The sequence below is a fragment of the Vipera berus genome (assembly GCF_964194415.1).
Source record: "Vipera berus genome assembly, chromosome: 3".
NCBI classification, from domain to species: domain Eukaryota; kingdom Metazoa; phylum Chordata; class Lepidosauria; order Squamata; family Viperidae; genus Vipera; species Vipera berus.
In genome coordinates, this window is record NC_138204.1 from 107344674 (window position 1) to 107372173 (window position 27500).

The following is a 27500-nucleotide window of genomic DNA, read 5'->3' on the forward strand; positions in this document are numbered from 1 at the left end:
TAGCTTGAACAGCACTACACTTGTTTCCACTAGTTAGTGTTACATGCAACAGATATAATTAATCCTAGAGTTTCCTATTATTTTGAGACCATGAAACCCCAAATTCTTAACCATTTTGGCTACTGGCTAAACATTATCCTCAGATGATCATTCAGAAGGTATTTTCTGCGAAGTGAGTTTTATTAAACTATATTTGAGAAATAAATGAATGTGTAAGTTTTAACTCCCATTACAACAATTTGTGTAAGCGTTATTTGTTGGCCCCTGAGGCAATCTTTCTAACTATAAAGAAATCAGCTTTTGAAAATACAATAGTCTCAAGAAACTTAAAGAAATTTATATTATGTTTATTACTCCAAAAATGCTTTGGACTATGATTAAGAATTAGGAATCTCTTTCCAACCCCATGTTCACCTCAGGTTAGAAGATAAATCATGGCAGTATTTTTTTTATTTGTCATTAATTGTAAAGGGATTTACTTGGGATTCTAAGTGACCTCTCATCCAAGCACTGTTGAGACCTGCATAGCTACCTATATGGCATATGGCAAACATACATGCATGAAAAAGAAAACAAATTTTGCTCCAGCGTTGAATATAAATTCCATTTATTTTTCATTTTTGTCCTCCTCTTTATGATTCTGACTGATAATATGAAAGTGGTTCCAGGGATATGTCTGGCTGAAATATACAGATATTCAACATAGAACCCTGTTTGTTCTGTTTGTTCATTTGGAGGCCAGCTTCTAGAGCTGCAATTATGATTAGCTACATTAGCTGTGCATTAGATTATATGTAACATAAATAAAAAAAATAAAAATTGATGTTTCTTAACAATAACATACTGTAAATTAAAATGCAAATTGACATTTCTTAGTCAATTATTCTATACTACAAGTAGTCCTTGACTTAAGACCACAATTAAGGCCAAAATTTCCATTGCTAAGCAAGGCAGTTGTTAAGTGAGTTGTGCCCCATTTTATGACTTTTTACTACGGTTGGTAAGTGAATCATTGTAGATGTTAAGCGAATCATGAAGTTGTTAAGCAAATCTGGCTTCCCCCATTGACTTTGCTTGTTGGAAGCCAGCTGGGAAGGTTACAAATAGTGACCACATAACCCCAGGATGCTGCAACTGTCACAGATACATGCCGGTTGCCAAGCACCCAAATTTTGTTCACATGACCATGAAGATGCTACAAAGGTCATAGCGTGAAAAACACAAAGTGTGAAAAACAGTCATAAGTCACTTTTTTCAGGGCTCTTATAATTTTGAACTGCTACTAAACAAATGGCTGTAAGTCAAGGACTACCTGTATTTGAGATTCCAAAATGAAGATCATCCTTTCAATGATATATTATCTACTTGCATTTAAAGAATGAGCAGAATATTGTTATAATCACTCCAGAAGGCTGATGGGAAAGGAACTAATGAGGACTTTAAAAGGTTGATAGTATGTTAAGTAGAACAAGTCATACTACTTTTTCTCAAGAGGAAGATTAGTTTTTTTTCAAACTTGTTCACGCATCTCTCATATATCCCTGGATCTCCATTTTCTAGGTACAATAATTATGGAAGTTGTTCATCAGTCCTCTTATAGGTGTATTTATTTTGTTATTCTTATTATTGTACGTATATCCTGTCTTTCTTCTGAAACAAAAGGCAGCACTAATGGAAACCTTCCCTCATTCTATCTTGTCAAAATAGCTCTTTTTAGAATGAAAAATAATGCTTGGCCAAGTCATCAAAGTAGGATTTGAATTGGGCCTTCTTAGACCCAGTTCAACATTTTAATTATTGTATCATATTGATTCTTTTAAAAGTACAAACCTCCAGTCAAGAGAAATAAGATTCTTCGACAGCATAAGCAACTTTCTTCTATTTCTAGAATATAGTCCAACACTTCAGATGTATAGAACAATAAAATATAGTCACAGATAGTTTTGTCTGATCCCCCTTTTCAATGGAAAAAAGTATCTCTGATATAAGGTACTTATTTGTGTGTCCACCTAATCCAAACATTGTAGAATTATACAAAAATGAAAACCAAAGCCATATACATTTTGATATAAATTATACTCTTTATCTGAATCAAAGATAGAAAAGTTTAATTAAAAAGAAGCAAGAGCTCCTTTCCGTCCTTTCACATTTTCTGCCCATAGCTCACAGGGCTAGAAAACAAACACATGCAAAATACTGTCACATGCATATGCTATAGAAAGAGACATAGACCAATTCATTATGTCAGACATAATTGCCCCAAAGGAAGCAGTTAGGAAGATACACACATACAGCAGTGAACCCAAGACCCTGTGTGGTCTGCGATTGTGTAAGAAGTCACTCTTTATCTATTCATGTTGCTTGCTATGAGGGCAACGATAACCCCTAAAGTTCACAATATAAATATAACAGAATTAAGGATATATACAGGGATAACTCAGTTCAGTCTAAAAACAGCCATTCAGTATGCAAACCATAAACCACTAGCCACAGATAGGGATGTTCCTCAGTCACAACTGAAACAGGGAAACTTCCTTAAATGGCTCATCTACTTTGCTCAACTATACCCCCAGCCACTGTATCATGTAGCACAGCCATGCCAGGAAACATAGGTTGTTGTTGTTATGTTTTTAGCAAACCTATACTGAATAAAGCAACCTGCAACTGAACAATGTAACAGCTCAGAGAGCACTGTTGGCATAGCAACAGACAGGCCCACCACAGTGTTATTTTTACCCCAACCTCCACACCCATACTTAAAAAGTCCATTTTCTAAACTCAATAGCAAGATATTTCTTCAATTCTATGTTGCTTACTAACTCCAGGATCAGTACTATGGCCCTAACTCTACCAAGTATCACTGCATGACAAGCATTTAATCACAATAGAGGCCTCTTGCACCAAATCTTAGAACTATGGAGTAAAATATGCAGTTATCACTCTCTTCAAACCATCACCAAGTATTAGTCAAAAACAATTATTATACAAAGCACTTTCTGAATGATGAAATATTTATCACCCCGAAAACTATCCCGTAAACCAATCATGAGTAAATGACAAAAAGCGACAATTTTCACATCATGTTCCAGTCTATAACCTGACATTTCCAAATGCGTGTATACATAAACCCACATACACAACTATATTGGTCAAATAAGATAGAAATAAATGCCTAAAAAGTTGTAAGACCACATATGGAAATCAGAGAGCAGGGAAAAAAATAAGGGAGGAAACAGAAATATGAACATTAGTATTGCAGTGATGTGAAAGACTGAAGTTCACTTTAAAAAAACATTTCTTTTGGACAAAAGCATCCACCTTTTATCTGTTAATCTTGAAGAATATTTAATGTTGTAAGATGGAACTATGCACAGATGTTGTCTACTAACACCCAGTCCCAAAGCCTGATGCAAGATAGAAAGTGAAAAATGGCTTTCAGCCGCCAAACATTATTGCACAACAAAACACACACCCTGCTCTGCTCTGCTGCTGCTATAACATAAGCTATCAAAAACAAAAAAAGAACATGATGTGGAGTTTCAACATATGTTACCAAATTGATTAAAAATGTCATAATTCTTGGGTCTTGTCATTTTGAACACTATTGTACAGGTATTAGCAACATATTTGCAAACCAGAATTTTGAACAATCTCAGTGCTTAAATCTTTTCCCCTGCCAACACTACCACACAGACAGAATTGCTGACAGTTCTTCCATGTCTTTAAATTTTGCAAATAATTAATCAGAATTTAATAAAAAAAAACTTCCTGAGGTGTACAACGACAAAATGTAGAGCCTAAAAAATATATCAGCTTTCTGTTATAATTATAATTGTGATGCTATTAAATGTTTTAAGATATCAAAATAGAATCACCTACACACTCAGACCTAACAGCCAGTAATGAGAAGACAAAAATTATGTGCAAGTACAGTAAATTGCTAGTTTGAATCCCTTTTCTACATCATGCTATTACATTTGGTATATGATTCAATTAAGGATTAGGGCTTCCTTGTTACACTGAGGCATCTAGTAACTTACTTACAATGTTTCAGTGTTAATAAAACTAGTCTTGTTTTTCTTATATTAAAATATGATTATATATTTTCAGAAGACTGAAAACAAATTTCATATCAACTTGTCTATATGACTAAGACATTCCCTAGCCTAGACAATCAGGCAAGACAGCATCAACTAAATAATCTGAATCATTTTTTACCCAACTCAGAATATTAAGAGAGGTATGTATGGATTTAATCAAAATATTTAAATAGAGACCAATGAAGTTAATGTGTAAATAAATCTGTCCATCCAAAAGGATACTGTGAATGATTATATAATACAGGGAAATATCATTTACAGAAAATGTCAAGTATTAAAACTTCTCAGCATTAGGGCAAGTGTCTATGAAAGTTTATAAAAAACCTCCTCCCTTCTGAAGAGGATTTTAAAAAAGATAAATCAACATGTGTTGGGAAAAATTTGTCATTGTATTTCAGCTTCAAGAACTGAGAAGGGGCTATACCAGATAAACTAATTCCTTTTGAATTCTAAGTGGTCTCTTGCAAATAGAAACTCTTCTCAGCATCAAATGAATAGCACATGCAATTTGATTTTACTGAACAGCAGTGCATTTGAAATCATCTATCAGACAAATTGAACAGTCTGACTGTAATGTTGAAGCTGTAGGGCAGAACTCTCCAACCTTGACAACTGTGTGGACTTCAACTCCCAGAATTCCCTAGCCATTTCAATTCATGCCTTTGAATACTGAGCATGCAATGGGCAAACTCAACCCACCATTCCAGAATTATTCTTCATTGGCATACATACATAAGCAGCAAACAGCAGCTTTCAATCACAAACAGGAAAATTCATAGCAGTATAAATCTCACAAAGAAAATTTTGTGCAAGAATGGCTCTCTAATGCAATTGATATTTCTAAAAATACAACTGAACCAATGAATGGCAAATAAATAAATAAATAAATAGCTAGCTCTTCCAAGTTTGCAATACTGTAACAACCCCAAATTACTGACACTCCTAAAGAAATGAAGCATTTATGCACTAATTGGAGAGACTGTAGGGAAACGCCTGTTACTACTACTCACACTAAATGCAGCTTGAAAACAAACAGGAAGCCCTCCACTGGCCTCTTTGGGAGGAAGTATAAAACTGCAAAGTATGTACATACATACATACACACATACATACATGTGTGTGTATACACACACATTACATGTGTATATGTATGTATATATATATATATATATATATATATATATATATATATATATATATATATATATATATATATACACACACACACACACACACACATATATATATATATATATATATATACACACACATATACATATACACATTTACACATACACATACATACATACATACATATATATCATCATGCGAGGGGAAGCAAAGTCTGATATCTACAGTTAAGTCAGCAATAATGTAAATGCTGACTTTTTATAGGTATTGCATGTTGAAATGCATTTCCTTTTAAACCGGAGAGGATAACAGCAGCATTTTAAGATCAGAATTTTTCTAAAAAAAAAATTCCAAAAGGGAACTTTATTATTATTGGTTAACTTATACAAGCGAAAGGCAAAAACAATAGGTAAATTTCAAATAGTCCTTCAAACAACTGCCAGCAGCTACATGACTGGAATATTCCAATTAAGTCTGGCTCCCAGTATAGCACTAAGAAGTATTTTTGACTGAATTCCTCTATGGGAAACAACATGCATACAAAAATAAACAACAGAGACATTCATCTATTTCTTTTCTTCTTCTCTAGAATAACTGGAACCGAACAAAATGAGAAATCTGATTATTTTCCCTAATCAATCAAACCATTGCTTGTCACCTAGCAGAAGGCATTCCAATCCGAAAATACTAAAACAAACAAACAAGCAAAAAGGTCAACATTGAATGGGAGAGAGGGGGAGGGGGAGGGAGGGAGAGAGAGAAGAAAGACGGAGCCGAAATCCTGGAGGGCCTAATCACCTGCCAACCCATATAAACAAACCCCCGTATCGAGAAAGATGCTCGTCTTGGCAACTTGCTCGAGGGGATGCTTGGGTGCCTTTGCTCAGCGCCAAGCTCTTCTTGGTCGCAGCTTACGCTAACGTCCAAAGTGCGAATGCCGGGCCTCCCAAGGACTGGAAAAGGCAGAAGCGGCATCGTTTTCCTTCCAGCGCCAGCGGCAGATCCCCATTTCTCTCCCTTCCACGCTCAGGCTCAGACGAGTCTTTTGACGGGCGCGAGTTTACATGCACAAGAGGGGCGATCCGAGAGATTTCGAGGCTCTGTGTGTGTGTGTGTGTGTGTATACTCACCTTAGGAGCTCCACTGCCGAATGGCCTGGCCGCCCGCCCCGACGACCGGGCTTGCAAGAAGTGCCTTCTGTGTTTCAGGTCCCGATTGACGGCGCGGCTTGCTAGTTGGCGGGCTGCTCCGGCTGCTTCTCGGCCGGACGGGGTGGGGTGGGGGCAAGAGAAGGTCGCGTGCTGCAGCCTGTCCGCGCGACGACCGACGAGGCAGCAGGGAGAGAGCAAGCGCGAGGGGCTGGCGGGCTAGGGAGCGAGCGAGCTGGCAGGCGGCAGCAGCAGCAGCAGCAGCCTAGGCAAACAGGCTGGCGCTGGGCGGCCTCTCCGGGGAGTCGGAGGCGGGACCGAAGCGAGGAAGGGGCGGGACGCGCAGCAACGGCTCTGGAAAAGGAGAAAGAGGAACTCGGCCGGGAAGAAATAAATGGAAAACGAGAAGGACGTGGGAGCAGTGAGGCGCGTTACAGCCTGCTCTTCCCTTACGCATGTCCTACTGATCCCTCTCAGCCTTCCGGAGCGAAACTCCTCCCTCCGGCCCAGGGTGCCCACGCAAAAAGCATCCTTCTTTTTTTTTCCAGCCACTTGACAAAATTGCAAAACGGGATGGGGGGGGAAGCGAGGGTAGGAGAAACAGCTGGTTATCACACCTGGCGCCACTCAGAAGCCCGCAGAAGGAGAGACCCCGCCCCCTTCAATTACGCGCTGCGCCGACAGAGGCGTCAAAATGAAGCGGTAGAAGCCTGCGATGTTTGGCTCGGCTGGACCACTTTTGGTGGCAAACGCGGGAGTGGGAAGGGGAAATATCGTGCCTGAGTGGGGCTTTATCTAGAAAAGTTACTGCAAAAGAAGGAACGACCGCAAACGTTTTCTATCGCTGCGTTCTTTATTCTGCTCTGGAAAAATCTCATTTGGTGTCCAGTGTCAAAACAAAGCAATTGCCGGAGTAGAACAATTCCCATTGCATTCTAGAATGGTACAGTCCAGCGTTGTTCCACCTCTTGGTACCCAGTCCCAAATCTAGACTATATCCATTGAGCAAAATTTGGATGTTCTGGACCAATACTGGACCAATGAAGCCTTCCTACCTCTCAGCCTCTCAATAATCAGCTTTCTGCAGATAAAACAGTAGCACAAGAGGGGGAGGGCTTTTTTTCTTTCTCTTCAAGTATTTTATGTTCAGGGACCTTTTTAAAACTACTGCTATTCAGAAATTGTATCACTCATCTCTACTGTTACATGATAAAATTTGTTTTGGCACGTAAGCATTGTACTCTGCTGGATGCAAAGATGGGGTGTAATGTTTTCCACAATGTTTTCCTTCTGGTGCTCCTGGAAAGATACAAATCTGTTCACCACAAGGGAGAACTCTGGTGTGTGGCACCACTTCGCAGTTCTATTTATTGCATTTTATCTTACTCTTACTTCAGGTAGAGTAGAATAACCTATGAAGTTCTCTGTCACACACACAGAGTATCTCATAACAGTCTTGTGTAGCAGTTTACACTGAGCAAGAATGGCTTGCCAGAAGTCTGGATGTCTCTGGTGGCAATCACTACATTACAATAGCTTTTTTCATCTAAACAAAAATCATAATCCTCATTTTCAAATCTCCAGACATGGATATCTACTCTAGCTTCCTTGTTGGCTAATAATTTGTTGGCTACAAAACTGTCCATATTGGAATGGATTATTGAATATACATAAGTCTTGAGTCAGTTTCAGATCTTTAGAATCAAGAAAATTGATTCTGTAAAAGATTCATTTGAGCCCCTCTGCCATACACTCTTTCTTCTCATTGCATCCTATGAGATACAATATCTTTAGCTTTGCTTGTTGTTGTCCATTGTAGTCAACAGATCAATATACCAGAGAGAGAAATTGTCTAAAAGTATTGAAATAACTCGCCTTCATGGATTACTGCCTTGTCATGGTGAAGGGGCTTGCATAATTCAATGAAGCTATGAGCTATGCTGTGCAGGGCCACCCAAGACAGACAGGTCATAACAGAGAGTTCCGACAAAATATGATCCACTGGAGAAGGAAATGGGAACTCACTCCAGTATCTTTGCCATGAAAACCCTATGGACAGTACCAAAAGGAAAAAAGATATGACACTGGAAGATGAGCCCCTCAGGTCGGAAGGCGTCCAATATACTACTGGGGAAGAGCAGAGGGCTAGTACTAGTAGCGCCAGAAAGAATGAAGCGACTGGGCCAAAGCCGAAAGGATGCTCAGCTGTGGATGTGTCTGGTGGTGAAAGGAAAGTCCGATGCTGTAAAGATTTTTTTCTCCATAGCAACCTGGAATGTAAGATCCATGAATCAAGGAAAGCTGGACGTTGTCAAACAAGAGATGACAAGACTGAACATCGACATCTTAGGAATCAGCGAACTAAAATGGACAGGAATGGGTGAATTTCATTCAGATGACCATCAGGTATACTACTGGGGGCAAGAATCCCTCAGAAGAAATGGAGTAGCCTTCATAGTCAATAAAAGAGTAGGAAAAGCAATACTGGGATACAATCCCCCAAATGACAGAATGATCTCAGTTCGAACCCAAGGCAAACCATTCAATATCACAGTAGTCCAAGTCTATGCCCCAACCACCAGTGCTGAAGAAGATGAAATTGACCGGTTCTATGAAGCCCTACAGCACCTTATAGAAATAACACCAAAAATGATGTGAATGTGAATGCTAACGTAGGAAGCCAAACGATAACTAGAATAACAGGCAAGTTTGGCCTTGGAGTACAAAATGAAGCAGGACACAGGCTGATAGAATTTTGTCAAGAGAATATGATGGTCATAGCAAACACTCTTTTCCAACAACCCAAGAGACGGCTCTACACATGGACATCACCAGACGATCAACAGAGAAATCAGATTGACTATATGCTCTGCAGGCCAAGATGGAGAAGCTCTATACAGTCAGTAAAAACAAGACCAGGAGCTGACTGTGGCTCAGACCACGAGCTTCTCGCTGCAAAATTTAGGCTTAAACTGAAGAAAGTAGGGAAAAGCACTAGGCCACTCAGGTATGAACTAAATCATATCCCTGACAGTAGAGGTGACAAATAGATTTAAGGAATTAGATCTGATAGAGTGCCTGAAGAACTATGGATGGAGGTTCGCAACATTGTACAAGAGGTAGCAACCAAAACCATCCCAAAGAAAAAGAAATGCAAGAAAGCAAAATGGCTGTCTGAGGAAGCTTTGCAAATAGCTGAGGAAAGCAGGGAAGCAAAAGGCAAGGGAGAAAAAGAAAGATACGCCCAATTGAATGCAGAATTCCAGAAAATAGCTAGAAGAGATAAGAATGCCTTCTTAAATGAACAGTGCAAAGAAGAAAACAATAGAATAGGGAGGACCAAAGATCTTTTCAAGAAAATTGAAGAGATGAAGGGAAAGTTTCATGCAAAAATGGGTATGATAAAGGACCAAAATGGCAAGGACCTAACAGAGGCAGAAGAGATTAAGAAGAGGTGACAAAATTACACAGAAGAAGTATACAAGAACGAGCTTAACATCCCTGATAACCACAATGAGGTGGTCACTGACCTTGAGCCAGACATCCTAGAATGTGAAGTGAAGTGGGCCTTAGGAAAGCTGAGCAACAACAAAGCTAGTGTAGGTGACAGTATTCCAGCTGAGCTATTCAAAATCTTAAAAGACGATGCAGTAAAAGTGCTACACTCAATTTGCCAGCAAATTTGGAAAACAGGGGCCACAGGATTGGAAAAGACCAGTTTACATTCCAATTCCAAAGAAAGGCAGTGCCAAAGAATGTTCAAACTATTGCACCATTGCACTCATTTCACATGCTAGTAAAGTTATGTTTAAAATCCTACAAGCTAGACTCCAGCAGTATGTGGATCGAGAACTACCAGAAGTACAGGCAGGATTTCAAAGAGGCAGAGGAACTAGAGATCAAATTGTCAACATACACTGGATCATGGAGAAAGCTAGGGAGTTCCAGAAAAACATCTACTTCTGCTTCATTGACTATGCTAAAGCATTTGATTGTGTGGATCACAACAAACTGTGGCAACTTCTTAAAGAAATGGGAGTACCAGACCATTTTATTTGTCTCTTGAGAAACCTATATGCAGGTCAAGAAGCAACAGTGAGAACTGGACACGGAACCACTGATTGGTTCAAAATTGGGAAAGGAGTCCGGCAAGGCTGTATACTGTCGACCTGCCTGTTTAACTTATATGCAGAGCACATCATGAGAAAGGCAGGGCTAGATGAATCAAAAGTTGGAATTAAGGTTGCCGGGAGAGCCTTGGTGGAGCAGTGGGCTAATGCCTCCTTAAGTAACACCAGCTGCCTGCAATTAGTGCAGGTTCGAGTCCCACCAGGCTCAAGGTTGACTCAGCCTTCCATCCTTCTAAGGTAGGTAAAATGAGGACCCAGATTGTTGGGGGCAATAAGCTGACTTTGTTATAATGCCACTTGGGGGGGGCAAAAGCCCTAATAAGCAGGCATATACATAGAATGAAGGCTATTGCTAAGCACATTGATTTGTGCTTTAGATTGTAAGCCGCCCTGAGTCTTCGGAGAAGGGAGGGATATAAATGGGATTAAAAAATATATATATCAACAACCTAAGATATGCAGATGATACCACTCTAATGGCAGAAAGTGAAGAGGAACTGAAGAGCCTCTTGTTGCAGGTGAAGAAGGAGAGTGCAAAAGTTGGCTTGAAACTTAACATTAAGAAAACCAAGATCATGGCATCTGGCCCTCTCAATTCCTGACAAATAGATGGGGAAGAAATGGAATTAGTGACAGATTTTACTTTCCTGGGCGCCGAGATCATTGCAGATGGGGACTGTAGCCAAGAAATTAAAAGACGCTTCCTCTTGGGGAGGAAAGCCGTGGCAAATCTAGACAGCACACTAAAAAGCAGAGACATCACCCTGTCAAAGAATTGAGGCCTTTGGAGAAGACTCCTGCGAGTCCCTTGGACTGCAAGGCGTTCAACTGGTCAGTCCTAGAGGAGATGAACCCTGACTGTTCTTTGGAAGGCCAGATCCTGAAGCTAAAACTCAAATACTTTGGCCACCTAATGAGAAGGAAGGACTCACTGGAGAAGAGCCTAATGCTGGGAAAGATTGAGGGCAATAGAAGAAGGGGACGACAGAGAATGAGGTGGCTGGATGGAGTCACTGAAGCAGTAGGTGTGAGCGTAAATGGACTACAGAAGATGGTAGAGGATAGGAAGGCCAGGAGGAACGTTGTCTATGGGGTCACGATGGGTCGGACATAACTTCGCAACTAACAACAACAACAACAAATTGAAATAACTCTTCACATTATACTTTAGTTCATTAATTTTGTCATCTTGTATGGAAAGTGTTGATCCATCTGATCTTTAAAATACAGAACCATATTTACCCTTTGATTTTGGGGGCCTAGAGCAGGGGTCAGCAACCTTAAACACTCAAAGAGCCATTTGGACCCGTTTCCCACAGAAAAAAAAAACACTGGGAGCCACAAAACCATTTTGACATCTAAAATGAAGATAACACTGCATATATCCTTTTTTACCTTTTTTGTTGTTGTTAGTTGCGAAGTCGTGTCTGATCCATCACAACCCCATGGACAACATTCCTCCAGGCCTTCCTGTCCTCTACCATCTTCTGGAGTCCATTTAAGCTCACGCCTACTGCTTCAGTGACTCCATCCAGCCACCTCATTCTCTGTCGTCCCCTTCTTCTATTGCCCTCAATCTTTCCCAGCATTAGGCTCTGCTCCATTGAGTCCTTCCTTCTCATTAGATGGCCAACGTATTTGAGTTTCAATTTCAGGATCTGGCCTTTTAAAAAGCAGTCAGGGTTGGTCTCTTCTAGGACTGACCGGTTTGAACGCCTTGCAGTCCAAGGGACTCGCAGGAGTCTTCTCCAGCACCATAGTTCAAAGGCCTGAATTCTTTGGCGCTCAGCCTTTCTTATGGTCCAGCTTTCACAGCCATACATTGCAACTGGCAAAACCATGGCCTTGACTATATGCACTTTTGTTGGCAGGGTGATGTCTCTGCTTTTTAGTATGCTGTCTAGATTTGCCATAGCTTTCCTCCCGAGGAGCAAGCGTCTTTTAATTTCTTGGCTGCAGTCCCCATCTGTGGTGATCTTGAAGCCCAGGAAAATAAATTCTGTCGCTACCTCCATTTCTTCCCCATCTATTTGCCAGTAATTGAAAGGGCTGGATGCCATGATTTTGGTTTTCTTAATGTTGAGTTTCAATGCAAAGCATTAGGCAAAAAAAAAACAGTATATAAAATATTGACATTTCAACAAAGACAAACTCTTTGTCTAGACCAGGGGTAGGCAGCCTTGGCTCTTTTATGACTCATGGACTTCAACTCCCAGAATTCCTGAGCCAGCCATGCTGGCTCAGGAATTCTGGGAGTTGAAGTCCATGAGTCATAAAAGAGCCAAGTTTGCCTATTCCTGGTCTCGACTCAGAGCAGAATAGTTGGTACATTCCTTAGCAGCATATCATCTGTCCAAAAACAGGTGCAAACTAACTGAGGGATATTGACTTTATTTCTGCACAGGGTGTATAAAATTGGCAACATTAATGTATTTTAATTAAATCTGATATTAAAATTTTATTGTATTTGAAAAAAAAGTTTCTACAAAGTAAGAGATTTGAGAAGGTACAAAATAGTTTCCTGAGTAGGAAGAGAAATTATTAATGTCTAGATATCTTGAAATGTTGCTTCATTGACCAAAAGTACTCAAATTTCTAAACAAGCAAAAGCTAACACTTGATTTCCTCTGATATAGGAAGTGCTGGATTTTGTTGAAAAATAATTCAGAGCAAAATCACAACAGAATAAAAAACTATGACATAGGTACATTTCATATTTCATGAAGGAGTATAATTAAAATTTTAGAACTACAGTATAAGGTGGATTTAACTTCAGAAAGTTAAGTTAGAAAATTCATTTGATTAGTATGATATAAATTGAAATTAAGCATCTTATATTCAGGCATAATATGTCTATCACAGAAGCATTTAATTAATCTCTTCAAGATAAATTTAAGCAAATCATATTTTTTCTCTGTATAATGAAGTTGAGAAATTCAACCAGTAATAGAGAAAGAATTGTATAGGTCAAGCATATGCTTTTAGTTTTGAAAAGCCTGTGCTACTTCCAACTGTAGCTATTATGTCTTCACTTGGTGGGAACAGCAACAGGAAAGGACTGTATCTCCATCTTCTGCTTGCAACCATTCCAGAACCACCATCCAAACCAATGAATTGAGATGGGCCTTGGCATGATGCCACAGATTATTTTTACATTTTCAACTGAGTGAAATAAACTAATAATATATAAGATCAGTATATGGTTTGAGGGGATCCTTGTCATTTTTTTTTCTTCCAGACCCCCAAGAACTGCTTTAATCTGTTCAAGTGCCACTCTCCTGAGTATTCTGCCAGTGCTTTCCCACTTTTCCTCCCTTTGCTGATTGCCATCTCCAGTCCCACTCTTCTGATCACTTAATTCCTGCCAACACTTCCAATTTACAATCAACAAGGAGAAACAGTCTTTCCCACTTCCTCTGCATTTTATAGCAGTTGATTGGGTAATGGTGATGTACTACAAAGCCCTTGCTGAATGATGGTGGAGATTCTCAGTGAGGCCCCCAACCTTTTGGGCATCAGGGACAGTGGAGAAAGATTTTTCTGTGGACAAGAGGGCATGGTTTTGTTGCTGCCTGCATCCCATAAATGGGGCTTTGCTTGTTTGTGCGGCCCGGTTACTGGCATGCTGTGGCCCGGTGCTGGTCCACAGACCAGGGGTTGGGGACCCCTGATCTAGGTCATGTTTGTCCCAAAGGTGCTCTTTCATGAGGCAACTGAACTTTTTTTCTCTTTGAAGATGTTTCACTTCTCTTCCAAGAAGCTTCTTCAGCTCTAACTGGATGGTGGGGAATGGAAGGATTTAATGACTCCCTAAAAGAATGCAAATGACCAGCTATCTGCAAGGAATATAAATCCTTCCATTCCCCAGTCAGAACTGAAGAAGCTTTTTGGATGAGAAGCAAAACGTCTTCAAAGAGAAAAAAGAAAGTACAGTTGCTTTGTGAAAAGGCACCTCTGGGACCTTGCTGCTGAAGTTTCATCTGTGTCCACCCGCTCCTTTCTTCTGAAGTATGGGCAGGGCCTTTTTCCCCATAGAATGCTCAGAACAGTGTTCCAGCACCTTTTTTTTTTGCACAAACACACACACAAAAACCTAAAGGAAGTTGTTCCGGAGAGCCAAATTCTTCTCAGGCAGCCAGGTTGCAGAGCAGCAGAATTCATCGCAGCGATGGGCCTTCAGATGGCTCAAATCGAAGGAAATGCGATCCGTACAGGCTAATTTAAAAGTGGGAGGGTAAGAAGGGCCATATGAACACATTGCCTAGCAACCTGCTTAAACAGTCTCTGTAACTTTCAGCTCCCGGTGCCTTGCCTTTTTTAAGCTGGGAAGTTGAAAAAAAGGCTAAAAAGAAGGCAATAGAGTGCTATCAAGGAAAATATCTAGATATAGCCAGCAGACGTTTAGGGAACCTTTATTTTTCATACACTGTTTGAATTTTGTTTTAATGCCATGGTGATACAAAATCAAACGTAGTCAGTCTTTTTTTTTAATCCCAAACCATCTGTTCGTTAAATACAGTATAACAAAGTTTTGGATGATGGAATTATTTTTTATCTAAGGATAACTAATGGTAACAGCTCTTAAATCTGTTACTTTGTTTTATTTTTGCACAAAAAATGTATAATTTGCATTTGCATTCATTTACAAATAGAATATGTTGTTAAAGTGTATTGGAGTTGAAATAGTTAGTGCACACATATACCTAAAACCAGTTTATTGAATTTGGCAATTGTACTAAAAAAAGAAAATCTCATTGTCAACCAATATAGTTCATTTAATTTGAAATCAAGTGAAAAATTGATTTAAATTATTTTATTAAAACAAATTAATGGCAATTCTTTTATAAGAAGTTGCCTCAAACAAAATGAGTTTGACATGCCTGCTCTAGATAATTGAATGCTCCAAAATAAATTCTAGACCAGGCATGTACATGCAGCCTACCAAGCACCCTTGGACAGAGCACAGACCTTTTTTTAAAAAAAAGTAATAAAATCACCACCACTGCCCTGAAAGTCATGTTGCCTAGTGCCTCCATGGCTTACCATGACCACGAGCTCCAACACTGTAGATGCTCCTCTAATCACCAAATCATTGATTAGCCCACCAGCATTCCTTTGCAGACCACAAAGATTTTTAATTTATCAGTGTGGGCCTTTCCCTTCTACAAGTTGCACAGACCTCTTCTAGATTTTCCTTTTGCCTTTCCGAGTTAATTCCTTGGTCTGTCATTGAGCAAGAATTGACTTTGTAAGGAAGCATATTATCATTTGATGTATATTTAACATACGTTCTACCTTTATTTACCGATTATATAATATTTGTATGTAATCCACATGGCGAGGTTTGGGGCAACTTACAATAGGAAAAAATAATTTTTAGAATCATAATATTAAAACATAAAAACAGGGCTTTTTTTCTCATAGAATGCTCAGAATGGCGTTCTGGCACCTTTTTTTGCACACACACACAAAAAGCTTTTGCACAAGCTATGCTACTCCCTCTATTGGCTTTGAAAAGCCAATAGGAATTGCTGCTGAGCACACCAAAAGACCTGGCTGGCAAACGTTGCACCGGCAAGTTGTCTGCAGTGAAGGCAAGTTGGCAGGAACTTTGCATCCCCCCCTGCTGCCCAGCTACACCATCTCAACTAGGTAAGTAAGAGAGGACAAGGAGTGGGAGGTGAGTTCTATGGAGTCCATGTGCACTCCTTCCTTGTGCTCACCCATGTCAGCCAGGCTAGTGGCCTACCCGGTGCTGGAGCTGTGACACCGTCGCCTCGCCCTGCACACCTAAGTGGCCGCCTTGCATCGCCTGGCCCGCACTGCCTCCGCCACCCGTCCCGCGCAGCCCCGCCATATAGAGTGGGCCCCACTGCTCCCACAGCACCAGCCATGCTGGCTCCGGCCCCGGGGGGCAGCCCGCCACCAACACCCCTCGCACCCATGACCACAGCAGCACTGCCCCCCCACCACCCCGCCTCCTGCGCCCGCCAAGATGAGAGTTTCGGCACCTTTTTTTTTCTTTAGAAAAAAAGCCCTGAGTATGGGAACATGTTACATGGAATCCAAAAAGAAACGAAATGTTCAGCTGATATGTTGGCAAGAAAGACTTCAATGCACATCATACTTATTCAACCAATGGGTTTAAAAAAGGAAAGAGGTGAGGGGATTTTTATTAGTTCAGGAATCAGTTTTTCTAAACCTTGGAAATTCTGCAACATGTAGATTTCAGCTCCCAGGATTTTGCAGCCAACATGCTGGCTAGGGAATTCTGGGAGTTGAAATCCATGTGTCTTAAAGTTGTCAAGGTTGAGATGCACACGAGTCTAGGTATCCAAATCCTCTGCAACTATCAGTTTAGTGATTCTTTGAAGTATCTTCGATTTACACCTTAATACTTTTTATTTTGAGACTTCACTAAGCCAATAGTAGTCTCCAAGAAATATTAATAATTGTTTCTGAGATTTCTATTAGTTTCTCTATGGATAACAAGAAATGTGAGTTAATGACAGGGGATTGGGTGTTGCTGAAAAGGACATAAAGCACATATTTAATGTTTCTCATTTATATCATTTATTCTCCCACAGTGAATCATGTCTATCTTCAAACTTTGAAATAAATTCTTTTTTCCTTTGGACATTGCTTTGATAAATGTGTTCACTTACCATCTTAAGCCACAACACAGTTTCTTTGGTTTCATTCATTATACTGAGTGATAATGATCATTGGAATATATTAACCATGGCGTATTGTTGACTATTTTGTGAATCCAGTCATGGTGCACATTGTTTGTTTTGTTGAATAAACAAAAATGACTACGCCAAATGAACCACATTATAATTCAAGATGTGTGAATCAAGCCAACTAATTGTTTTTCATCTAAATGAGGAAATGTTGGTCAAATTGACAGAATAATTTCTCTTAAAACTACATTAAGATAATGACTTTATTAAGTCCCCTAAAATATTACAAAATAATGGGCAAGAACTCTTCCATAGATACAATGATTAAAAGTCCAGTAAAGTAGGAGGCAGTAAAAAATGTGGTTGCTGTGCCTTCATTAGATTAATCTGTCACTCCAGGTAAGTCTATAATAATCACTAGTGCACATTAGAATCTACTTGATACAGAGATGGTGTCAGGCTGCACAAAGAACTTCCTCAAAACTTGCAGAGAAAAAGAAAGTAAATACTTATTGCTACGCACTTAGCCACTGTCTATGTGCTAGAGGAGATGAAGAGTAATCTTGTGTAGGCTTAAATAACATTCACATTTTTTCTTTGACATTTACCGTAATTTGCCTGATGAAAAATTGAATTTGCCTAGGAAGAAATACCTATTTTGACTCTGTGGTTTAAGTATAAGTCTATTTATGCATTCATATGGCAAAGGAATGATTGTGTTTATTCTTTATGATGAAAAAAAAAAGAATTGGTGAGGGATGCAAGGTTCCTTTATCAAGGTGATGTTCTGAATATAAGACAGACCCTTGTTATATAGCATCAGAAATGGATCTTGGAGGAAAGATAGAGAAATAAAAAAGTAAAAGAAACTAGTTGTAAACTAGAACAACTACCAGGAAGTTGTAGGAAGAGAAACAAATCCTATATAAAAGATTAATTTCCCAACAGAACTGAGTGACAACAAGGAAAGAGGAATGTAGAAGCCCCCTGGAACAAAGTGAAAATATTATATTACAAACTCCATAAAAGAGTGTGAGTTATGCCAATGGGAAATGTGGAAACGTATATTTGGAATGATAAAGTGAGAAAAAATGTGGAGATAAAAAATGTGTATAAGAGAATTATTGCTACAAAAAATGAAGATAGGAGAAAATGTTGCAGAATGAGTACAGAGGTAGAAAAATAATTCAGAAAAATGTTGCCATAGAACCTAGAGAGAGTAAAAGAAGCAAAGAAAAATGCTAAAGGACTTTTGATGAAACTTTTTTAAAAAGGTTTTGGAAGGGGGTAAAAAAAGCTAAACAAGAAACCTCTAGCAGAATGAACAGAAAACCTGTGTGGTATAGAGGTTAAGACATTTGCCTAAGACTAGGGAGACATAGGTTCAGGTGTACTCTTACCCATAAAAGCTTACTTTGATCCATTCACTTTCTCTCAGTTCAATCAACCTAGGTTGGAGAAGGGAGTGTTCTATCAGCTGCTTAAGCTGCTGGAAGAGAGGAAGAATATAAAGCTAGCACTCAAAGAATCAAAATTGAAATAATTTTGAATAAAGCTGACCCGACAGAATGTTGGAAAGAACATTTCAGAGATTTTCATAGGAATTATAATATGTTGAAAAGTGTAATTGTTGAAGAGTGCAAAAAATTTGGGACAAATGATAAAGCTGAAAGTAATCTTTGCTCTTTAGCAGGTCACTAAGAAATATAGTATATGAACATGAGAAGAACATTATTGTACGTAGGTTGATTTAGAAAAAAAAAAGATAAATCAATTGGCTTGAAAAATGGAACATTTGTTCCCTTGGTGGAGTTGAAGGTTAGTTGCTAAATGTATACAGTGCAAAAGTATACAATGTAAGAATGCATGAGAATAAATAGAATATTTAGCAAATGGTTTAATACTGAGCACAGAGTCAGGCAATGAGGTGTGAGATTTTTATGGATAAATGTATAAGAAATGCTTTTTGATGGAGTTAGATTTTGGAGACATAAGTACTTCAGACATTGCCATGCATGCAGACATTACCGTGTTGTTAGCTGAAAGCTCAAAGGATTTGTAAGAATTATAAGTTTGTATTACCCAACAAAGAGCATGGATTTGCACATTAATGTATCAAATCTAGCAGTGACACTTCTTCACTGACTATGAGGGCTTTAGGATGAGAGGCAAAGCTAAGGCATGTCCTTCATTTGCCTATCACTCTGTCTGTTCTTTGTCTGTTGTTGTTGTTGTTAGCTGCGAAGTCGTGTCCAACCCATCGCGACCCTATGGACAATGTTCCTCCAGGCCTTCCTATCCTCTACCATCCATTTAAGCTCACATCTACTGCTTCAGGGACACCATCCAGCCACCTCATTCTCTGTCGTCCCCTTCTTCTATTGCCCTCAATCTTTCCCAGCATTAGGCTCTTCTCCAGTGAGTCCTTCCTTCTCATTAGGTGGCCAAAGTATTTGAGTTTTAGCTTCAGGATCTGGCCTTCTAAAGAGCAGTCAGGGTTGATCTCCTCTAGGACTGACCAGTTTGATTGCCTTGCAGTCCAAGGGACTCGCAGGAGTCTTCTCCAGCACCATAGTTCAAAGGCCTCAATTCTTTGGCGCTCAGCCTTTCTTATGGTCCAGCTTTCACCACCATAAATTGCAACTGGGAAGACCATAGCCTTGTCTATACGCACTTTTGTTGACAGGGTGATGTCTCTGCTTTTTAGTGTGCTGTCTAGATTGCCATGGCTTTCCTCCCCAGGAGCAAGCGTCTTTTAATTTCTTGGCTACAGTCCCCATATGCAGTGATCTTGGAGCCCAGGAAAATAAAATCTGTCACTACCTCCATTTCTTCCCCATCTATTTGCCAGAAATTGAGAGGGCCGGATGCCATGATCTTGGTTTTCTTAATGTTAACTTTCAACCCAACTTTTGCACTCTCCTTCTTCACCCACAACAAGAGGCTCTTTAGTTCTTCTTCACTTTCTGCCATTAGAGTGGTATCATCTACATATCTTAGGTTGTTGATATTTCTTCCGGACATCTTAATTCCAACTTTTGATTCATCTAGCCCTGCCTTTCTCATGATGTGCTCTGCATATAAACTAAATAGGCAGGGCAACAGTATACAGCCTTGTCGGACTCCTTTCCCATTTTTGAACCAATCAGTGGTTCCGTGTCCAGTTTTCACTGTTGCTTCTTGGCCCACATATAGGTTTCTCAAGAGACAAATAAGATGTTCTGGTACGCCCATCTCTTTAAGAACTTGCCACAGTTTGTTATGATCCACACAATCAAAGGCTTTAGCATAGTCAATGAAGCAGAAGTAGATGTTTTTCTGGAACTCCCTAGCTTTCTCCATGATCCAGCGTATGTTGGCAATTTGATCTCTAGTTCCTCTGCCTCTTCGAAATCCTGCCTGTACTTCTGGTAGTTCTCGATCCACATACTGCTGAAGTCTAGCTTGTAGGATTTTAAGCATGACTTTACTAGCATGAGAAATGAGTGCAATGGTGCGATAGTTTGAACATTCTTTGGCACTGCCTTTCTTTGGAATTGGAATGTAAACTGATCTTTTCCAATCCTGTGACCACTGTTGAGTTTTCCAAATTTGCTGGCAAATTGAGTGTAGCACTTTTACTGCATCGTCTTTTAAGATTTTGAATAGCTCAGCTGGAATACTGTCACCTACACTAGCTTTGTTGTTGCTCAGCTTTTCTAAGGCCCACTTCACTTTACATTCTAGGATGTCTGGCTCGAGATCAGTGACCACCTCATTGTGATTATCAGGGACATTAAGCTCATTCTTGTATAGTTCCTCTGTGTAATTTTGCCACCTCTTCTTAATCTCTTCTGCCTCTGTTAGGTCCCTGCCATTTTGGTCCTTTATCATGCCCATTTTTGCATGAAACGTTCCTTCATCTCTCCAATTTTCTTGAAAAGATCTCTGGTCCTCCCTATTCTATTGTTTTCTTCTATTTCTTTGCACTGTTCATTTAAAATGTCATTCTTATCTCTTCTAGCTATTCTCTGGAATTCTGCATTCAATTGGGTGTATCTTTCTTTTTCTCCCTTGCCTTTTGCTTCCCTCCTTTCCTCAGCTATTTGCAAAGCTTCCTCAGACAGCCATTTTGCTTTCTTGCATTTCTTTTTCTTTGGGATGGTTTTGGTTGCTACCTGTTGTACAATGTTGCAAACCTCTGTCCATAGTTCTTCAGGCACTCTGTCTATCAGATCTAATTCCTTAAATCTATTTGTCACCTCTACTGTATATTCAACAGGGATATGATTTAATTCATACTTGAATGGCCTAGTGCTTTTCCCTACTTTCTTCAGTTTAAGCCTAAACTTTGCAATGAGAAGATCATGGTCTGAGCCACAGTCAGCTCCTGGTCTTGTTTTTACTGACTGTATAGAGTTTCTCCATCTTTGGCTGCAGAGCATATAGTCAATCTGATTTCTGTGTTGATCGTCTGGTGATGTCCATGTGTAGAGCCATCTCTTGGGTTGTTGGAAAAGTGTTTGCTATGACCATCATATTCTCTTGACAGAATTCTATCAGCCTGTGCCCTGCTTCATTTTGCATTCTAAGGCCAAACATGCCTGTTATTCCGGTTATCTTTTGGCTTTCTACTTTAGCATTCCAATCCCCCATGATGATAAGAACATCATTTTTTGGTGTTAGTGCTATAAGGTGCTGTAGGGCTTCATAGAACCGGTCAATTTCATCCTCTTCAGCACTGGTGGTTGGGGCATAGACTTGGACTACTGTGATACTGAATGGTTTGCCTTGGATTCGAACTGAGATCATTCTGTCATTTTGAGGATTGTATCCCAGTATTGCTTTTCCTACTCTTTTATTGACTATGAAGACTACTTCATTTCTTTTGAGGGATTCTTGCCCGCAGTAGTATACCTGATGGTCATCTGAATTAAATTCACCCATTCCTGTCCATTTTAGTTCGCTGATACCTAAGATGTTTATGTTCAGTCTTATCATCTCTTGTTTGACCATGTCCAGCTTTCCTTGATTCATGGATCTTACATTCCAGGTTCCTATGGAGAAAAAATCTTTACAGCATCGGACTTTCCTTTCACCTCCAGACACATCCACAGCTGAGCGTCCTTTCGGCTTTGGCCCAGTCGCTTCATTCTTTCTGGCGCTACTAGTACTAGCTGTCTGCTCTTCCCCAGTAGCATATTGGACACCTTCCGACCTGAGGGGCTCATGTTCCAGCGTCATATCGTCTTGCCTTTTGGTACTGCCCATAGGGTTTTCATGGCAAAGATACTGGAGTGGTTTGCCATTTCCTTCTCCAGTGGATCACGTTTTGTCAGAACTCTCTGCTATGACCTTTCTGCCTTGGGTGGCCCTGCATGGCATAGCTCATAGCTTCATTCAATTACACAAGCCCCTTCGCCACGACAAGGCAGTAATCCATGAAGGAGGTTCTTTGTCTAAAAGATTTCTAATTTGAATTCACTTTTTTTCTGTCTTTCTTTCTCAGCACACATGCACAAAATACATGCTTTTGGATTCTGCTCCTGAAAAGATGTAGCTAGCTAGATGTCAGGCTTTGACTAGTCCTATAATGTATTTCCTAAAAACAAAAAAGTAACACCTTATTTTTATTATTGTTATAAAACCTGTGTTTGATAGTGAAAATAGAGAGAATAGTTCCAAATTAAAATATAGGTGGTAAAAAACTAGAGCAAGAGATTATTCTTTTCTATCTTGGTAGAATGTTTACTGAAGATGGTAAAATTGATAAAGAAATGTTATGACATACAAATGCTGATAAGAAAGATACTAGGTACTATATGTTCTATTGTGAGTTATGAACATTTGTTAAAAGAAGCTCAAATGAGAGCCAGTTTAGTCCAGTGGTTAAGGCACCAAACTAGGAAACAGGGACTGTGAGTTCTATTCTTGCCTTAGGCATGAAAGCCAGCTGGGTGACTTTGGTTCAGTCACTCTCTTTCAACCCTACTCACCTCCCAGGACTGTTGTTGTGGGAAAATAGGAGGGGGAAGAAGTATTAGATATGTTTGCTCTCTTGAGCTATTTATAAAAATATTACAGGCAGAATAGAAAATGGCTATGTATCAAGGTATGGAAGTGAAAATTTGGTGCATCAGGAGAAATTAAACAGTTGAATGCAGTGGGAATAAATTTCTAAGGAAATATATGGGGCTAAATCAGAAGAATGGATGAGTGATGAGTGAATGTGAACTGAATATAAACAGGATGGATCAATAAAAAAGAAACAAGTAATTTGATAAATAAGTGAATTAAAATTCACTTTGACAGAGGTTAAGGTGCAGCCTTTTAACTGTGTATTTTTAAAGTCGTATGTCACCCATAGTCACTCAGTGTGAGTTTATTATAAATTTAATAAAATAACAAATGAAATTATATTATGAAATAAATGTATAAAGGAAGAGTGAATGGGCTGAAAAGAAGGGGAAGTCAGAAAAAGTTGTGACTAGATGGAATTAATGGTATCTACTAGAAAGAGAGAGATGAACTGAGGAACAAACTAAATGAATGGACACATTGCATGGAGGAATGGCTTGCAAGGTAGTGAAGGCATGGTAGTATAAAAAGAATGGTAAGGGTGTAAGCTCGATCCAGTGATATTTCTTTTTCTTTCTCTCTTACCTCTAGTTCTTTCTTACTTTTTGTCTGCACTTTGTATAACACTGGTTGCTCTAAAAATAAATAGCAATACAGGTATGTATTATATAAACCTGGTAAGAATTCATGAGAATTTAAAGATATCAGACTCTCTGAATGTCAGTTCTCCTAACAAAGATATTAATATGGATTTTAGATTTTTTCCCCCTCTCATGCTCAATACAACTGCTGATTTCTTAGGTTTTAAAGACCATAAAAATAATTAGATAGAACACTAAAGTTTCTGGTTGAATTTACTATAAATTAGTTCCAATACAGATGTACTTAATTGTACACTACCTTGTTTATTTTTTCAAGAAGCATTTATGTTTGGGACATATATAAACATTTACTATCTGGGAGCTGTGGTGACACAGTGGTTAGAATGCAGTATTGTAGCCTAACTCTGCCCACAGCAAGCATTTCAATACTGACCAGCTCAAGGTTACTGACTCAGCTTTCCATTCTTCCAAAGTCAGTAAAATGAGGAGCCAGATTGTTGGGGGCAATATGTGTCACTGCGTGTTTTTTTAGTTTTGCCAGCTTCGCTCATTTCTAATTGTACATCTCTTTCTGCTCTGCACCTGTGTTTTTATCTTATCATGTAACCATAGTGACTCCAGCTATGTCCAGCTATGTTTTGGTTTTAAACAGTTTTGTGCGCATGCCTAGAAAAAGTTCTCACAGTTACTACTTTTACTTTGTTCTTCTGCCTGATGAGAGAATGTAGTCAGTTTAGGTCTTTTGTTTTCTCATTAAAAGTTTTACTATAGAATATGCCTTGGATTTCTTTTCTTTGATATTGACCATGCAAATGAACCACGGTCCATCCTCCTCTGGTCGGACTGTTAATTGTTCCGCGACATTTGGTCCCCGAGGATGGTTTGTTTTTATTTTCAAGATTTATTGATAGGCAATTAGCCAGGCAGTTAGTCCGGCACTGAGGAGGCTGTGATTAATTGCTGCAAAATATGCCGAGGAAAAGGAGAAAGAAGAAGGCCGGTTATCTCTCTGCTGAGGAGGAGGCAGCCGTTTCACAGAGAGATCTCCCTTCAAGTTTACAGACTCCATTGGCATCGGCTACATGTCTTGGAGAAGCAGCCTCTGAACCAAGGTCAGTTTCACCATTTTCTGTTTTTACAGACTCTCAAGCTGATGCCCCAGTGGTAACCTCTGCTCATGGGGATCAGGCTGATTATGAGAGATTTGGTGCTAGACCTAAGGCTTCACTAGGGAAGGAAGTGATGTATTATCCTCCAAGCCCTGAGAGAACTGTGCAGGAGAAGGCTTTGCAAAGTTATTATGAACAAATTGAAGTTTTTGAGCAGGAGCCGCTAAACGCAAAGTTGTGTGCAGCATGGTATGAAAAGCATGGGAGAGCCTCTGCTGGCATTCAGTTTTCAGAATCGGCCATTTTGCCTCCCTCTACACAAACAAAGCCACAACCACAAGGGATCGCCATTTTGCCTTCTTCCTCAAAGACAGAGGCACTCCCACAGTGGAATCTTGTGTCAGATGAATGGGAGCCTGACTGCTTTCTGTGTCAAATGACACGTGAGGATACAATGGTGCCTGAATCTAATGTTATACCACCATCTGCTGGTGAATCTGTTTTACAAGATGCATTTCAGAGAATGCAGAATGCATTTTCACAGATGTCCCTTCAGCAGGCATCGCTCCAAGCTGCCACGCCTCCTCATTCATTGGGAGCTTCAGCTAGAATGCCTACTAATACTGCTACTATTAAAGTTCCTGTCTCAGATGGAGCACAGCAGCCTTCACCCCAAGTGCAGCCTCCACTGGTTCCTCAAATACAAAGGCCAGTGCTGACTACAGGCCAACTTAATATAGCAGCTCAAGCCCCAGCACCTTCAGCTGGCCAGGGTGGCGTTGCAGCTCAGGTACAGCCACCCCCAGCACCAGTACCTGTAGAAGCTTCAATGCAACTGCCACAGGCCCTGGCACAGGCACCACTGGTGCCCCCTGCTGGTTATGTCCGGATGGCACACCCTGCACAACCAGCGCCTCCTGCAGGCCAAGTCCCAGTTGCACAACCTGCACAGCCAGTGCCCCAATTGCATGTTCCTCAACAGGCACCCTCTATTGTACCACTGGCTGGTGATTCAAAACTGAAGCGGTCAGGACAGAATTACAGGGCATGGGTCAGTGAAGTTAGACTTTTGCTTCGTAGAGAAGGTACCCATGTGATGGTGTTTAATCCTCCTGCCCAGCCATGGCCTCCTGACATATGGGACTTGAATAATAGAGCATGCACAACGTTATTGATGTCCATGGACACTGAATTGCAGCTCATTTTTTCACAAGATGCAACTGCCCAACAAATTTGGGCTCAATTAGAAGCATGTTACCGGCCTACGTCCATTGAGTCTACATGTTTACTTTTGTCTGAGTTCCATGGTTCTAGATTAAAACCTGGTGAACATATTGGAGAACACTTAACGAAAATGAAAGGAATAAGAAAAGAACTGGGTGAAAAAGGCTATCCTATTGATGACTTTCAAATGATCAGCATTATCATTAACTCATTGAATTATGAATGGAAAGATGCTATTTCTAAGATTAATCAAGTGCCTATTGCTCAACGCACAGTGGATCATATATGCAGGATTTTAACTGAAGAAGAGGCACTTATGCAAGCCGCGCCACATTTAAGGGAACCACCTGCATCAAAAGCTTCAGCGAGGTGTCCCTTCCATGGAAGGGCCTACGTTCCAAGGATGCCAAGATGCTACATCTGCAATCGTGTGGGACATGCCACCCGGGATTGTCCCCAATGGTTTCCAGCACCCGCCACATACCAGCCCAGAGGAACAGATTCCAGAGGAGGCAGAGGTAGAGGCGGATGACTAGGTCGTGGTCCCAGGTGTGATCCTCAAGCTCCACTTGCCACATTGGTTGTAACCAATGATCCACAGCCTCAACCAGAGTGCGACAGACACCTACTTTGTACTTTGGACAGCAGAGCAGCATTACATGTTACCTACAGAAAAGAGATTTACACAGAGATGCACGAGCCTGAACCTGAACTTCGTGAACTGTACTCTTTTTCAAATCATCCTGTTCAGGTCATGGGAAAAGGAACTGTTTATATTGAAGAGCTCGGTGCATTCATTCCCGATGTTTACTACATACCATCAGCTAATAGTAGTTTGCTTAGTCAGAGTCACTTGTCTAGGGTATCAAAATTCCAGGTACATCATCTTGAAAAAGCAAGTTATATAGTTAAAGATGGAGATATTGTTGCTGAAACCATGTTGATTGGTAGTGTTTATTACTTAAAACCAAAGTCTAAGCCGCAAGAGCAGGCAAGTATACCAGTTCCAAAAAGGGAGAGCACAGGCCCAGTGAGAGATGTCCCAGAGAGAGATCCTGCTGCTATTCCAAAGGCTCCTAAAGCCAACAAAAAGACAAATAAGACACAGGTTGCTCACGGCAAGCCTGGGGTCCCTAATAAAAATGCTAATGTTGAGAATTCACTAACAGGTAAACCTTTGCATTCCAGGTGTATCCATAAGTGGAACACAGAACAGTTTCCGGGTTCTGAAGAAGATGCCAGAGTTTGCAAGAGGTTTGGATCTAAAGGGGTGTAAGGTGTTCTTGGTCTGTGCTGTCTGCAAGAAAGCCAAATCT

General features: G+C 40.1%; 1 protein-coding gene across 5 annotated transcripts in view; it reads right to left on the minus strand.

Moving 5' to 3' along the window:
- Positions 1-6645, minus strand: part of LOC308664800 (uncharacterized protein C1orf21) — a 284374-nt gene extending 277729 nt beyond the window's left edge. For all 5 annotated transcript variants that reach the window (XM_081322312.1, XM_081322314.1, XM_081322313.1 and 2 more), the window contains exon 1: positions 6362-6645. The gene's annotated coding sequence lies outside the window, so the exon portion shown is untranslated. The remainder of the gene's footprint in view (positions 1-6361) is intronic.
- Positions 6646-27500: the final 20855 nt, after the last annotated feature.